This window comes from Nicotiana tomentosiformis, chromosome 8 (assembly GCF_000390325.3).
Source record: "Nicotiana tomentosiformis chromosome 8, ASM39032v3, whole genome shotgun sequence".
NCBI lineage: Eukaryota > Viridiplantae > Streptophyta > Magnoliopsida > Solanales > Solanaceae > Nicotiana > Nicotiana tomentosiformis.
The window spans coordinates 51,184,841-51,202,448 of NC_090819.1; the positions used below are offsets into that span (position 1 = coordinate 51,184,841).

The 17,608-nt window shown below is 38.1% G+C and overlaps 1 long non-coding RNA gene across 2 annotated transcripts; it reads left to right on the forward strand.

The window, feature by feature from the left end:
* The first annotated feature begins 6,371 nt into the window (after positions 1-6,371).
* LOC104094541 (uncharacterized) lies at positions 6,372-12,892 on the forward strand. 2 transcript variants are annotated; one of them, XR_011410318.1, is made up of 4 exons: positions 6,372-9,145; positions 9,697-10,773; positions 11,120-11,207; positions 12,660-12,892. It is a non-coding gene; the product is annotated as an uncharacterized lncRNA (long non-coding RNA). The 2 variants fall into 2 exon arrangements; XR_685926.3 differs by having other exon boundaries at positions 6,372-10,773.
* The last annotated feature ends 4,716 nt before the right edge of the window (positions 12,893-17,608 follow it).

Consider the following 17,608-nt stretch of genomic DNA (forward strand, 5'->3'; position numbering starts at 1 on the left):
GAGTTAATTTACTTGTCGTACGTTGTATTATTGTCATTGTTGCTATTGTACTTGTTGTGGTAAAGCACGAGGTCTCTGCCGTGCAGTTATTATTATTGTGATGTATGAGGTTTCTGCCGTGCGGTTGTTGTATGGGGTTGCACGAGGTTTTTGCCGTGCTATCATTACTATTGATATTTGCACATGCGGTGTGACAAGGCGGGATATATATATATATATATATATATATATATATATATATATATGTGTGTGTGTGTATGTATGTGTGTGTGTGTGGGGGGGGGAGGGGTTGTGCATGTGGCGAGACAAGGTAGGAACATTGTTATGCACATGTGGCAAGACAAGGCGGGTACTTACTTTATTACTGCATACGTAGCGAGACAAGGTGGCTGTGTCGGGGATTGAATTGTGATGATTTGTAGCCTGGGGCCATTCTTGTTGTTGATATTTGTGTAGTGGTATACGTACCTGTGCGAGCTTTATCTTATGAAAGTTGTGAGAAAATATTCTACGTGTTGTTTGTTCTTTTTCCTTCTGCTTATTTGCTGATATGGACTATGGTAGGACACTTGCACAAGCATACACGTAGTTAAGCACTCTTATCGGACAAGAGGTGTTCTTGATATTGTTGAGCATAGATGTTCACCCTTGTTTACTTGCCTTCTATGTGAGAATGACTCTATTGGTACGTGTGTCGTCAGTGCGGTTATGAGGGCACAAGATGCCAAGTGTTAGGGTTCAGGTATTGAGACCCGTGAGTTGTGATTTGTCCGAGGTTCGGTACCTCGTAGAGTTGTTGACTAAAACCTGATGTAAAAGCGGTTGTAGTCGCTGAGTTATTACTTGTCCTTGCTGTATTTGTGATTCTGAATTTAAGTTGTGCTCCATTCACTTTGTCTGTGTCATTTTCATGATATTCCGCTGATACTTGTTGTTTTCTTCCTGGTTTCCATTACTGTATTGTGAGCCATATTGCATAGTCTTTATGTAGACATCATACTTCTGTTGTTCATATACTTATACCTGTTCAGTTTATTTGACCAGTGGGTGTCTTAACTATTCCTCGTCACTACTCCACCGAGGTTAGTTTTGATACTTGCTGGGAACCGCTGTGGTGTTCTCATTCTATACTTCTGTACATTTTTATGTAGATCCGGGTACTTGTTCGTTAGCTAGCTGTGTGGACTGCTGCTGTGGAGACTCAAGGTAAACCTGCTACTGCGTTCGCAGGTTTGGAGTTACCTTCAAGTTTTTGTTTTGCACTGTTTATTTCTATTTCTGGACAGTTGTATTTAGAGGTTTTTTAGCAAACACTATGTAGAGCTTATGGCTTGTACTACCGGTTTTGGGAATTGTAAGAGATTTCTATTTAAATTGTTAGATGTTATTTAAATAATATTGTTGTTTCAATTAATGTTAGGCTTACCTACTCCCTAAGACTAGGTGTCATCACGATACCAAACGGAGGAAAAATTAGGTCGTGACAACTGTACTATTCTACTATTACTAAAGAAAAATCAAATAGTGTACCAATTAAATGTAGCTAATACAACCAAAAAATGTTCCAGCTAACATATGATACCAATATAGTATATAGCTATACCAACATGCTATACAATTGTATGCAAAGAGTTTAATTTTTTTTAAAATTTAATTATTAAGCTGAAATAATATCAGTTGTCACATAATCTAATTACGCAACCCTACCCACATAGCATTTCAGTATATATGTATACTATTATAGTATACTGTTACAGTATACCTATATACTCTATTATAGTACACTCTTACAGTATATTGTGATACAATAGCGGTATATTGTTAGGTAACTATGTTTTAATTTAAATTTTGCTGAAAAATTGCATATTATTATAGTATATTGTTTCGGTATATATGTATACTATTACGTAAATTATTGCAGTATAACTATATACTCTTATGGTATATTGTGATACCGTAGGGGTATACTATTGGGTAAATGTATTTTTAATCAAGTTTCAGGTGAAATATTGTGATACCGTAGCGGTCTTTCGTTTTGTTAGTATACTGTAACAATATTCCACTTGAAAGAGCTGTATACCCATAATTGTATATAGTATATCATTTTAGTATACAATACAAATTCTTCTTTTCCAGTTCAACTCAACTTTAATCCAAATTTAGTCTCAATGATACTAATCTGGTATATATTATATATTGATAGGATATCATAGAGGACTGAATCACTTCTTCTTAAAAATACTCCTCAATCCTCTATATTATCCACAGAGTATATATCACATACTGACATAGTACAATAGAGGACTAGTTCGTTACTTCAAAAAAGAGCTTTGTATTATATGATACAAAGCTGATATATAGGTATACCATTTTGGTATACAGTACAAATTAGTATCCTTCGCAAGTTTAACTTAATTTCAACCAAAATTTCACAACTCCACTGCAAAATCTCCATCAACTTGTCCCAAACTTTAGCCACAACCCCTAATCAACATTTCAAACAAACTCCAGGCGATCATATCAGAACAACTACAAACTCAACAAACTCATTATATGAGTTTCAAGTTTCAAGGTCCTTGAATGGTGGATTTGAACACTTTAAGAAAATCTGTAAAATTTTAATTTAAGCAAAAATACATGAAATGCAAATCCGAGCAAGCATGGAATTTTGACAGAAAAGTAATGAGATTACATGAAAAATGACTATCAAATGAGAAAGCTCTGGGACTTTTCACTTTAAAGGGGAAAGGAAATGGAGTAAAAGGGAAAAAGGGATAGGTAGTTCGGGTAAAATATTTTAGCCGAATAGGTAGTTTTTGTAACAAACTTTTATATGAGTAATTACGGGTAATTAATTTGGATTGTGTGGGCATTTAGTATAGTTTTCCCTAAAAAGATACTTTAGTATTGTTAATGTAGCATTAGGCTATTTCTTGTTTGAGGATATGGGCTTGGTAACGCAGCAGCCCACTATAAGGAACAGCTAATATCTATATATAATTATCTTTTTGACCAAATAAAAAACTTTATTTCACTGGAAACTGTTATAATTGACCTTGTCTCCAAATTTGCACTGGAAAATCAGAAGATTCCAAGATTAATGGCTAAAAAACGTGATATGAGTATCTCATTCTCATGCGAAAAATACGTTCTGAACCATCTTCCCTAGTCATCAAATATATATTATTGTAAAACTTCTCAATCGAGATGATGAACAAATTGATGAAACATTCTGCTTGGAAGAAAATTAAAGTTTATGTTGGGCTCAGTTAACCGAATAATACTTTTAACACGGTAAGATATTGTCCGTTTTGAACCAAGTTCATATAATTTTTCTTAAAAGACCTTACACCATTAAAAGTATCTCTCTACTTTATATATAACTTTCTTTTCTTTTCAGCCGCAAAGCACCTTTGAAACTCAAATTATTATTTTGATTTTCTTTTTTTTAATTCGAAAACAGAAGATTTTAAATGCAAACGTAAGTTAACAATAGGTTTTTATGTTTAACTCACTGCAAACAAGTTGACTTATCCGGTGGCGAAGCCAGAAAATTCAATAAGGGTGTTCAAATTTTGAACACCCTTTGCCAGGGGGCTATGCAAGGGTGTTCAAAGTCTATTTTTAATCAATAACAAGTAATATTTTATCTTATACATAGTATAACTTTTCGACGAATGGTGGTTAGTTGACCACCATTGGGCCAACATAGCTTCGCCCCTGGACTTATCAGTGATTGACTATTTTGTCATTTATTTTCAAGTGAAATGGCATCCCTATGATCTCTTTCCTCTTTAAATAATAGTATATTCATAATTTCAGCAACTTTAAAAAAAAGCTCTTCCTCTTCCTCTTCCTTTTTTTTTTTGGAAGGAGAGGAAGTAATGTTAAAATGCCTTCAACTCTTCCGCCCCTTTGGAATTCTTTTTCTTTTGTCTTAATTAAGCGGTTCGTCTCAAACTTTCTTAAACACATTTTCTCAACGCTCGTAGTCTCTGTATTAATCAGTCATACAAGCCAAACTGAAAACTGCCTAATACAAGATCATTAATTGCCCAATAAAAGATCATAAAAATAAATTAGAAAAAAAAAAAAACAGAAGCATGTGCAAAATATGATGTGTGTGACAACTGCAAAAGTTTTAGTTTATCCATCAAATAAAATCTGGCTAAACTAATTTACCATCCAATAAGTTCAATCCCAATAATATCTAAGGTCACTAAATCATTATTAAGTTCTATATGATTTTCAACATGCTTAATTGAGACATTGATGTGGTATAGCAAGTTAGGAGTTTAATCCTATAAATCCGAGATCTTTTGTTTAAGGGGCATATTTCAAATGAAAATAAAGAGGCCAATAATGTAGCTGGCACTCTGGCAAATACTAGTGCTATGAGAATGTTGGGGTGCGAACAAAGTTATCGATAGTTGAAAAGATTGTGAATTTATATATAAGGTATAAGAATATCTTAATGGCATGAGGCCTTTTGGGAAAATCGTGCGAGCTTAGTCCAAAGCGGACAATATCACATAATTTTAAGAGTATCTGTAAGTTGGTATAGCCCACTAATTGGTATCAGAGCTAAGGTTCGACAAAAATAGTATAATGATAACAGAGTGATATCGTCGGACTCGGTTTACTTCCCCTTACGAACTCGGAGACGCACACAAATAAAAGAAGCTAGTTGTGGGCTTCAGTTGTCACAAATACCCTGACGATAAAGATGGTCGCAATGAATCTCGAAAATTGACTCATGGATCGTGGTAATAGATCACGTGGAACATAGTTCGAGGAAGAGCCCCTTGAATCGTTCTGATTAGTCACGTGAAACTTAGTTCAAGAGAAATATTACTTGGTGTACGAACAAAGTCCGATATTGATAACTAAAAAGATTGGAGCCTACATATAAGGTGTAATATCTTAATAGTTAAAGTTTATTTTTGGAAAAAACCATACTATTTGATCCAAACCGAATTATATCTGTGGCCGGTTTAGCCCAGCAGGAAAAAATGAGATCTTCTTCACTGTGACATACGCCACATTTTGTACAAGATGAGCGCTACACAAAAAGGTAAGGACAAATATCATTTTGTGAGTAATGGACAGGTTGGTTTCCTTGTCTAACCCCCACCATATGTATAGATGGGATCGATTTGACTAAAAAAGGTTCTTGTATGATTTAGGGGCGCCAATGCGATTAGGAGTAATAATATATATATAAATACTAGTTAGCTGTTCCTTATAGTGGGCTGCTGCGTTACCAAGCCCATATCCTCAAACAAGAAATAGTCTAATGCTACATTAACAATGCTAAAGTATCTTTTAGGAAAAACTATACTAAATGCCCACACAATCCAAAATAATTACCCGTAATTACTCATATGAAAGTTTGTTACAAAAACTATCTATTCGGCTAAAACATTTTACCCGACTGTACTTGTTGCCGCAGGACCAACAAGAAAAATATGTCTTCTCCGTTAATCTCACTTTTGCAATTCTATTATTAGCGGAATTAGTTTTTAGAGTTGGCTACTTATTACTCTTTCTGTCTAAATTTATATGATGTTGTTTGACTGAGCACGAAACTTAAGAAAAAAAGAAAGAATTTTGAAACTTATATTTCCCCACTTTGTCATAGTGTCAATCACTCTACATATAGATTCGCCTATTATGTAGGAAATATATGATGGTTGCAATCTGTGTCAAGTATCAGGAGGTATGGCTTAGACGTCAATAAAATGTGCTAATACAATAAGAAGCAAAAATTTATGTGATTTATCTCATCTCCCTATATGAGGCATATTATAGGGAGGTAACAGTTACTCGTATAATAGTTGAGGTGTTCAAAATTTTATAAATTTGAGGCAGAAAGCCATGTGTACTCAGAAAGTCATCTAAGACTTTCCGCTGATGTGTATGAGACATGATTTAAGAAAATTTTATAAAGACTTTCTCTCTTTGTTGTATATTAACTACCAAATGATGCCAATTTAGTTTAATCTTTGACGAGCTATACGTTATTTGTCACGATCCGAAATCTCAATTTCGGGATCGTGATGGCGCCTAATATCCACTTGCTAGGCAAGCCAACATTAGTACACAATTAATCATTTTGAAACTAATTTGAATATAATTTAATAAGAAATAAAGTTGAAGAGTTTTAAAAACATAAGAAACAATTGGTATCTCTTACTTGAAGCTGAAAGAGAACGTCTTCCTTCTCTCTAACTACTAGTTTTTCTTGTAATATTTCTCAACCCCCAATTCCAATGACTACTACTACCACTGATCAAGATCCGTTACGAATCCCTCCAAAACTACCGGATAGCAAAAATTCTATTCAAATCAATGAAGACTAAGCTTCGAATAATCCAACCGTCACAATAAATTCTCCCTTCCCATCTTTCAAGGACAAACTCTTGGGGAAGGATGAAACTATTAATATCACTGCAAATCCCTTATCATCCCTCGTCCTCCCAATGGATATTCAAGAACATGAAACGGAAACCCCACCCCTAAAGGAAAACGAGAGATGTTCCATCACTATACCTATAGCCTTAGAGGACAGACAGAGAATATACCATCCATGGAAATATTCTCTAATAATAAAACTCCAAGGCAAAAGATTCCTCCGTCAATTTTTGAAACGGAAAATCCAAGAGTTATGGAAAATTAATGAAAACTTTCCTCTCATCGATCTGGGAAACGACTACTTTATTGTCAAATTACAAAAAGAAGAAAGTATGAATTTGGTCCTCCAAAAAGGCCCATGGTTTATCTAGGGCAATTTTCTCTCAGTACAAAGGTGGCAACCAAATTTTGTTGCAACGGAAGCTAAACAAACTTTTTCAGCAGTATGGGTGAGACTTCCTCAATTACTAACTGGATTTTACGACGGTTTAATGCTTCAAAAATTAGGGGGAGCCATAGGAAGATTATTAAAGGTGGATGCATGCACCTCATCATCCGTGCGAGGCAGATATGCCGGATTGTGTATAGAATTACCAATCGAAGAGCCAGTGGAAATATTTATTAATATCGGTACACATAAACAATTAATTCAATACGAAACAGACCACTTCCTATGCAAAACATGTGGCAGGCTAGGCCATAAATCTAACACATGCATCTACAAGAAACCCACGAACAAAGAATCAATGTCAATGCCAATGGAATATTCAAACAACAACAACTCAACAACAAGAGCAACACAAGAGGATGGCTAGCATACAGTGCCATTCACAAGAAGTAAGAAATCTACTCCAACAAAAATAAAAGAGGCAGTAAGCAAGAACCAAGATTCAGGTATTGATGTCAAATTATTCAATGCTGCAACAGGTAAGTACAGTTTCACCCAAATATTAAGATATATTCCTAAGGACTATAGCACTATGCTTAATAATATTTTAATAACTGTCCACGATCAAAATCTATCTATTAATTCAAGTGATGATAATCACATTGAAACAAAAAACCGCTTTTCGGCCATTAACTTAGACAAACAGCAAATGGTTTTGGATAATACCTTTAGTGGTAATAACCATAATACCACTAACAACTCATCCATGAACCAACCGCTAAAGACAAAAATGCTCAACTCTCTTAATCCACTAGACGACAAATTCATAATACTAATGGGCCTAGCTTTTTTAACCCCCAAACCCAATCAAACAGTGATGCCAACCCAATTAATAGAGTTAATGATGATCCTAAACTCTTTATCAACAATAACCCCCAATCAATTAGGCATACCTCAGTGCATGCCAAAATATACTCGTCCAAACAAAAATAGTTCATTAAACAAATGTCACCTACATCGATACACGTGCCAAATCAACCGCATGCAAAATCCTCTATTAATCCAAACACGCTAAACCCTTCGGATGCCATGGAAATAAAAGTAATCATTCCTACTCCCTCCATCCCCAACCCCTTAAATCACCAACCTCTACCTCAATACAATGCCAAGAATTCTTCTCAACCACCGGAGGAGATTCAGACTCATCCAAATTCTAAGAAACCAACGAACTAAAACGATGGACAACCTCCCACCTTTTCCTCCCCAGTTAGCAAACCTACCCCTAATATATGCACAACCCCCCTTCCCTAGGATCACCATCCAACATCATGGATAGAACTAGAATTAATGGGGAGGGGTGTCTCACTTCAACTCAACATCAATGGTCAGGAGAGTATCATCTTAATCCAAAATCCACAATTCCTAGCACAACTAGTATCCGAGGGTCTTCATCTAGCAATGAAAAACTATATTAACCACATTTGGGTTAACAACATAATACAACTACTTTCACCGGGGATGAACAATAACCTAATCCAAGCAATGCATGCACAATGGAACCTCCCACCCTACTACAATCAAAATCCATACTTACCTTAAAACAAGGGGCTAAACCTATCATTCTTCCCTCACCAGGAGATGATTTCACTCAACCCTATCTTGATGTCGTGGGATCTAACCCTAAGCCACATGCAAACACAAATTTCAGTAAACCTAAGATCCATGGGTCACCAGGTCCCATAACCACCAATGCCCCAGGATCTAGAAATCCCAATAGAGGAGGGGATGGAAGAACCCATCAACCTAATAGGAGAATTAATGGTGGAATCCTCAAACCTAGACGAAGTCAAGGTGTTTCTATTCGATGAGATACGGGATAAGAGGCTTATTATAGCTTGTCCAAGTTCACTCTTCAAGTGCACCATGGGCATTCGACCACCTCAGGATCCCACTGTTGGGAAACAAGCAATGATTTTAGTACCCTCTCTAAGGAGGAATCTAGTATTCCCTTAGGGGAGTCAAATGAATGGCCATCACCAACCCCTGCCTCAAACCATGAATCGTGCTAAAACTATCATTATTTGGAATATTAGGGAAGGCAACAATGAAGAGTTTAGAAGGAACTTTCATGATATGATAGCTACTCACCACCCTTACATGGTCACCCTCCTTGAAACTAGAATGACTAGTCATGGTAGCTTAATGAATGATTTTAGTTTTACGGACATGATCGAGGTCCCAGCTGAGGGTCAATCAGGTGGTATGGTAGTCCTTTGGGATACAAATTTGGTGAATGTCAACAACTTTGTCAAGAGAAAGAATGGAATTCATGCTCTGATTGAGGTACCACCTATCCGACATCCTTGGCGTTTTTCATCTATATATGCTAGTATAAATATTACAAATAAAAATTTAATGTGGGATAACATTAACAATATTTTTGATAGCTATAAAGGACGAAAGTCTCTTGGGGGGGGGGGGGGGTGTTAATGATGTTATGAAAGCAAATGAAAAATTTAAGCAGGAGACGTGCGGCCAAACTCTAGGCAAAAATAAACTATAGTAAACTAATGGATCTAGGTTTTAAAGGTTGTAAATACACTTGGGCAAATCATCGAAAATTTAGAATGGACCTTATTATGGAAAGATTAGATAAAATATTTGCAAATGATAGCTGGGTAAACCTATTCCCAAAAGTTTCAGTAATCCATCTACCAAAAACACACTCTGACCACAATCCCATGCTCCTTGAATTAATTCCAAAACAAAATAACACCCTCCCTAAACCTTTTTGTAACGACCCGATCGGTTGTTTTGAGTATTTGCATTTCGTTCAGCTATTTAAAGTCTTGAGCAATATCGTATGATGTATTATGACTTGTGTGAATCGTCAGTTTTGGTTTTCAGGTTATTCAGAATCGATTTGGAAGAATAAATTTCATGATTGAAGCTTTAAGTTAGAAGAGTTGGCCAAGTTTGACTTTTTTAGTATTTGACCTCGGATTGGACTTTTGATGGTTTAGTTAGATCCGGATGGTGATTTTGGACTCGGGCGTATGCCCGGATTTGCATTTGGATATTTCTAGAAAGTTTCGGTGCAAATTGGCGAAAGTTAGAAATTTGAAGGTTTGGAAAGTTCATAAGTTTGACCGAGAGTTGACTTTGATGATATCGGATTCGAATTATGGTTCAGGGAATTGGAATAACTTTGTTATGTCATTTGGGACTTGTATACAAAATTTAGGTTCATTCCGGGTTGATTTGATATGTTTCGGCTAGAGTTTTGAAAATTGAAAGTCCAAAGTTCAGTTAAGTTCGAATTGAGGTGCGATTCGTCATTTGGATGTTGTTATGTGTGATTTGAGGCCTCAAGTAAGTCCATGTTATATTATGGGACTTGTTGGTATGTTCGTAGGGGGTTCCGAGGGGCTCAAGTGAGTTTCAGATAGGTTTGGGTTGTGTTGCGCTCGTTTTTTATGTTTCGACATCGTTTCTTCAAGCATAAATGGTACCACATTAAGCAAATGAGCTCCAATTTTTGTTTTGATTGAAGCATTAGATCCATATCGTAATTGTGGAACTATAGCAACTGGAATCATTAAGTTTCGACATCGTATGAGGAATATTTGGTCATTTTACTAAGAATTGGGTTACCAGATTTTTAAAATTAATTACGAAATTACCACTGAATTCGTATTTAAAAATCTGCACTATTTGCAAATATTGAAACCAACATATCTCCTTTATTATAAGGTCAAATAGAGTGATTCAAAAGCCTAACTTGACTGGAATTTCACAAGAAATCTATTAGAGGCATCAAAAGTAAGTTTCAGGATCGTTTGGCATGAGAAATGAGGCAGAACATTTGGGCGGAAGCATATAAATCAAGGGTTTGTTCATTTGGTCATATTTTGAGTTGGGGAGCTCGGATTTGGACGGTTTTTGAAGTAATTTTAACCACATAGATTGAGGTAAGTGTTCTCAACTCATTTTTTATTATATTTCATGAATCTATCTTTATTTTTGACAATTGGTTGATGATTTTAAAAGTGAGATTTGGGGGGGTTTTGTCTAAAATTTTATAAAGTGCATTTTTGAGTTTTGAACATCGATTTGGAGTCGGATTTGAGTGAAACTAGTATGGTTAGACTCATAATTGAACGGGTTATCGAATTTTATAAGTTTTGTTGGGTTCCGAGGTGCGGGCCTGGGTTGGACTTTTTGGTTGATTTTGGACTTTTGAGTAAAGATTCGACCTTTATCGATTGGTTTGATTCCTTTGGCATTATTTGATGTATTTGAGTTTCTTTTGGCTAGTTTCGAGCCGTTCAGAGGGAAGTACGCGTGAGATGGCATATCTGGAGCATCGTCTGGCTTGCTCGGTGTTGGATTTGGCTTGTTCGAGGTAAGTAACACTTCTAAGCTTGGTGCTGAGGGTATGAAACCCCGAATTAATCGTTATGTGATTGATGTTGAGGTGACGCGCATGCTAGGTGACGGGCGTGTGAGCGTACACCGTGTAAATTGTGATTTAGTCGATTCCATGGAACTGTGTAGTTATTTTATCTGAACATTTTTACCGTACTCTATGTGTTAGAGCACTTTAGCTGTAATTCGTGTTAGAATCCATATTTAGGCTATATGCTGGTACTATTTGGACCCACAGTGGTTGTTCTTAGTTGTTGAGTTATTTGCTTAATTGCAGTTATGTACTCAGTCGCATTCATCATTACATATCATATCTCGGTCTCTGTTATTGTGTATTGTCACATCTCATATCATTGATTAGAGCTGCTTAGTATGAGCTTTGTGAGCCCGAGGGACTGGAGAGATTGATGACTAAGTGAGCCGAAGGCCTGATTGTGAGTGATATTTATGGGATCGGGCTGCACGCCGCAACATGTTTTATTTATTTATGCCTGGATCTGGCTTATTATAGCGCTTGGGCTAATGGAGCCCCTCCGAAGTCTGCACACCCATAGTGAGGGCAATTGATTTATATTGAGGGATGGATCTTCCCTGGGCATGGATCTTGCCCGAATTATTTATATTTAGGGATGAATTTTCCCTGGGCTGGATTGGCCTTATACAGTATTGAGTGACTGACTGTCAGTTGTATATATATATATATATATATATATATATATATATATATATATATATATATATATATATATATATATATATATATATTATTTGGGATGGATCTTCCCTGGGTTGGATTGGCCATATACAGTACTGAGCGTGAGGTTGTATTTATGTTTGGTTGGGCTGGATCTGCCCTGTACAGTGCTGTGTATTGAGCGTGATGAGTGAGAGAGTGAGACCATGAGATTGAGTACTCTGAGAGTGTGGGTACTTGAGTTCATCACTAAGATACATTGCATTTGGTATGCGTACTTGAGATACATGCATAGAGATGCATTTCCTTTTACTACCCGATTTTGGTGACATTCATGATCTTACCTGTATCTTGACATATAGGCATAAAGATGTATTTTCCTCATGCTATCTGAAAATGAAAACATCTTATTTATTGTTGAAAGGTTTTTGGACAAATCACAGCTTTCAAACTTACTCGTATGCTTTTGGGACTTTTGGTGAAAGATCTGGGATTTACTATCATACTTGAAAAGCATATCGATTTTTTGTAACTATGAACGAGTTGAGCATCTTACCTCTAAGTTATTTTCATGTACACTTTTATTATATTGTTATAAATTGTTGCTGGTTATTGTAGTTGGACTCTGACCCTTGTCCCAACTCGTCACTACTTTCAACCTAAGGTTAGGTTTGTTACTTATTGAGTACATGGGGTTGGTTGTACTCATACTACACTTTTACACCTTGCGTGCAGATTTTGGATGTTGATATTGCTGTGTATAAAGGAAGCTAGCATTGAAGACGTACCTGCATTCCAGTTACAACTGCCTCTTGTTCATGGTAGCCCTAGACTTATAAAAATCTGTTTATGTACATTCGTACAGATGATGTATTTATTTCATACTACCTTTGTAAATTTTAAATCTTAGAAGCTCATGACTTGTACTACCAGTCCTTGGGGGAGTTGTATAAATTTCAGTTATCTCATCTTTGACTCACATCAGTATTATTATATTATGCTTTATTGTTAATTGATTTACCTAGCGGGACGGGTTAGGTGCCATCACGACGGTTCAGGTTTTGGGTCGTGACAAGTTGGTATCAGAGCTCTAGGTTCATAGGTTCTATGAGTCATGAGAAAATGTCTAGTAGAGTCTTGCATATCGGTATGATGACGTCCATACCTATCTTCGAGAGGCTACAGGGCATCATTTAGGAACACAAGTCATAAATGATAAGCGTGCCTACTCCAACTTTGAAAACCAAAATCCTCTCCCGGAATCAATAAAGTCAACTCTTAGTCAAACTCTCAACCTTCCAAACCTTCAATTTTTTCAACTTTCGCCAATTCAAGCCAAAACAACCTACGAACCTCCAAATTAATATCCGAACATACTCCTAAGTCCAAAATCACCATACAAAGCTATCAGAACCACTAAAACTAAATTACGGAGTCGTTTACCTATAAGTTAGCATTCGGTCAACCCTTTCCATTTAAGCTTTCAACATTGGGACTAAATATCCCAATTCATTCTGAAACATCTCCGGAACCAAACCAACCACCCCATCAAGTCACATAACCATAAATAAGCATAGAATAAGCAATAAATTTGGGAACAGGGATATAGTACTCAAAACGACCAGTCGAGTCGTTCCGTTCTCCCCGTCTTAAACAAACACTCGTCCTCGAATGAGTGTAGAATCATACTTGGAGTCTCAAGTAGGTGTGGATATCTTATCTGCATCTCCCGCTCTGTCTTCCAAGTAGCCTCCTCTACTGACTTACCTCTCCACTGAACTTTCATTGAAGCTACATTCTTTGATCTCAACTTTCAAATCTACTGATCCAAAATGGCCATTGGCTCCACCTCATAAGTCAAATCCTCATCTAACTGAACCATGCCAAAATCCAAAACATAATACAGATCACATTAATTCTTCTGGAGCATGGAAATATGAAACACTAGGTGATCACCCGATAGACTAGGTGGCAATGCAAGCTTGTAGGCCACCTCTCCAATCCTCTCAAGCACCTTAAAAGGGCCAATATACAGAGGGCTCAACTTTCCCTTCTTTCCAAACCTCATCACACCCTTCATGGGTGATACTCGGAGCAATAATTCCTCTCCCACTATGTATGCAACATCACAAACCTTCCGATCGGCGTAAGTCTTCAGTCTAGACTGTGCCTTGCGAAGCCGATCCTAAATCAACATCGCCTTTTCCAAGGGATCCTGAACCAGATCTGTGCCCAACAACCTAGCCTCCCCTGGCTCAAATTATCCAACCGGAGATCGACACTGCCTCCCATATAAGTCCTCATAAGAAGCCATCTAAATACTCGAATGGTAGCTGTTATTGTAGGCAAACCCAGCAAGAGCTAGAAACTTATCCCAAGATCCCCCGAAATCCATAACACAGGCGTGTAGCATATCTTCCAAAATCTAAATGGTGCACTCGTCCTATCTGTCGGTCTGGGGGTGGAATGTTATACTCAACTAAACTCGTGTGCCCAACTCTCGCTGCACTGCTCTCCAAAACTACGATGTGAACTGCGTACCCCGATCAAAAATAATGGACACCAGCATACCGTGTAGGCGAACAATCTTGCGGATATAGATCTCAGCCAACCACTCCGAAGAATAGGTAGTCACAACCAGAATGAAATGTGCGGACTTGGTCAACTGGTCCACAATCACCCAAACAACATCGAATTTCTTCAAAGTCAATGGGAGCCCAAGAACGAAGTCCATAATAACCCGCTCCTATTTCCACTCCAGAATCTCAAGTCTCTAAAGCAAACCGGCCGGCCTCTGATGCTCGTACTTCACCTGTTGACATGTCAAGAACAGAGCCACACACTCCACTATATCTTTCTTCATTCTTCTCCACCAACAGTGCTGCCTCAAGTCCTGATACATCTTTGCGGCACACGAATGAATGGAATACCACGAACTATGAGCCTCCTCAAGAATCAACTCAAGTAACCCATCAACATTGGGCACAAACGTCTGACCCTGCATCTGCAACACCCCATTATCATCAATGGAAACATCCTTGGCATCACCGTGATGTACTATGTCCTTAAGGTCAAGCAAATGGGGGTCGTCATACGGACGCTCTCTGATGCGCTCATATAATGAAGACCGGGGAACCACGCAAGCTATAACTCGACTAGGCTCTGAAACATCTTACATCGCGAACTTATTGGCCAAGGCTTGAACAACTAATGCTAGCGGTCTCTCACCAGCTGGAATAAATGCAAGGCTACCCATACTTATCGCCTTTCTACTCAGGGCATCGGCCACCACGTTGGCCTTCCTGAGATAATACAAAATGGTAATATCATAGTCATTTAACAACTCTAACCATCTTTGTTGTCTCAAATTTAGATCCTTTTGCTTAAACAAGTTCTGTAGACTCCGATGATCTATAAATACCCCACAAGAAACATCGTGGAGATAATGACTCAAAATCATCAATGCATGAACAATGGCTGCCAACTCTAAATCATGAACGAGGTAGTTCTTCTCATGGGGCTTCAACTGGCGTGAATCATAAGCAATCACCCTACCCTCCTACATCAAGACACACCCAATACCAATTCGATAAGAATAATAATACACTGTATATGAACCCGATGCTGAAGGAAAAACTAGAACTGGAGTTGTGGTCAAGGCAGTCTTGAGCTTCTGAAAGATCTCCTCACACTCATCAGACCACTTGAATATAGCACCCTTCTGGGTCAATCTAGTCAAAGATGCAGCAATGGACGAGAAACCCTCGACAAATCAATGATAATATCCGTCCAAGACAAGAAACCTCTGAATCCCAGTAGCTGAAGACGGTTTGGGCCAACTCTGAATTGCTTCAATCTTCTTCGGATCTACCTTGATCCCTTCACTAGACACCACGTGCCCTAAGAACGCCACAAAATCAATCCAGAACTAACACTTGGAGAATTTAGCATAAAGCTTCTTCTTCCTCAACGTCTGTAGTACAATCCTCATATGATGCGCATGCTCCTCCTGGCTACGTGAGTACACCGGTATATCATAAATAAATACTATGACAAAAGAATCGAGATATGGCTGGAATACACTGTTCATCAGATGCATAAGTGCTACTGGGGCATTGGTCAGCCTAAACGACATCACAAGGAACACTCTATCACCATGAAGCTGGTCAAATAAATCATCAATGCGCGGTAAAGGGTACTTGTTCTTAATTGTAACTTTGTTCAACTGCCTATAATTAATGCACATCCCCATAGTACCATCCTTCTTCTTCAAAAACAGAACTGGTGCACCTCAAGGAGACACACTAGGCCTAATGAATCCCTTATCAAGAAGTTATTAAAGCCGTGCTTTCACTTTCTTCAACTCTGCTAGTGCCATACGATATGGAGGAATAGAGATGGGCTGAGTGCCCGGCACCAAGTCAATACCAAAATCAATGTCCATGTCCGGTGGCATGCCTGTCAAGTCTGCAGGACACACATCCAGGAAGTCTCGCACTACCGAAACAGACTCAATGGTAGGAGTATCAGCACTAACATCCCTCACAAAGGCTAAATATGTCAGACATACCTTCTTAAACATCCGTTGGGCCTTCAAATATGAAATCACTCTACTGGGAACATAGTCCAGAGAACCTCTCAACTTAATCCTAGGCAATCCAGGCATCGGCAATGCCACGGTCTTAGCGTGACAATCTAGAATAGCATGATATGGTGACAACCAATCCATGCCTAGAATCACGTCAAAATCAATCATACTAAGCGGTAAAAGATAAATTCTCATGATCCAATCCCCCAATAGTCACAACACATGACCGATACACACGGTCCATAATAATAGAATCACCCATCGGCGTAGATACATGAACATGCGTAACTAAGCAATCACGGGGAAAATTCATATAATGGGCAAAGTACGATGATGCATATGAATAAGTGGAACCAGGGTCAAATAATATGGAACCATCCCTTTGGCACACTGAAACAATACCTGTGATCACTGCATCTGAAGCAACGACCTCTGGCCTAGCGGGAAAAGCATAGCGTCGAGCCTAACCACCGCCTAATTGACCTTCCCCTCTAGGGTGACCCCGGGCTGCTTGAGTCCCACCCAGAGTTGGCTGAGCGTGGTGAAGTAACTGGTGCGAAAGTCATAGCTTGACCTCTCTACTGAACTGGGACCTCCCATAAGGCGGGGACAATACCTCCTCACATGCCACAACTCTCCACACTAGAAGAAACTCTGATCCAATAATGGCGGTAGAGACTAAATCGGACCCCAAGCACTAGAATAACCACCAGAAGAACCTGGTACAGTCGAACCCTGAACTGATGGAGCACGGGATGGACTCCGAGCTGTGAAAGTAGTGAAAGATAACTGACCCGGATGAGTACTGCATGAACCATGGCTAGTTGATGCACCACGACGAACAAGATGAGTACTTGTTGGGACCAAACACACTCACGCAAGTATACGTGGTCGTCAAGTAATAAAGTAGTAAATAAAGTATCGTTCCCACGAAGACTTATGATTAACTTTTGACTAATTCAAACTCGAATAGCTTATCGACTCAAAATATTTCTGACAAAATATATAATTTTCTAAATTACTACCTAAAGGCTATCAAGTAATGAATTGCTAAGAATCAAACACAACACTTAAATAGTTTTGAATAACAATCAAT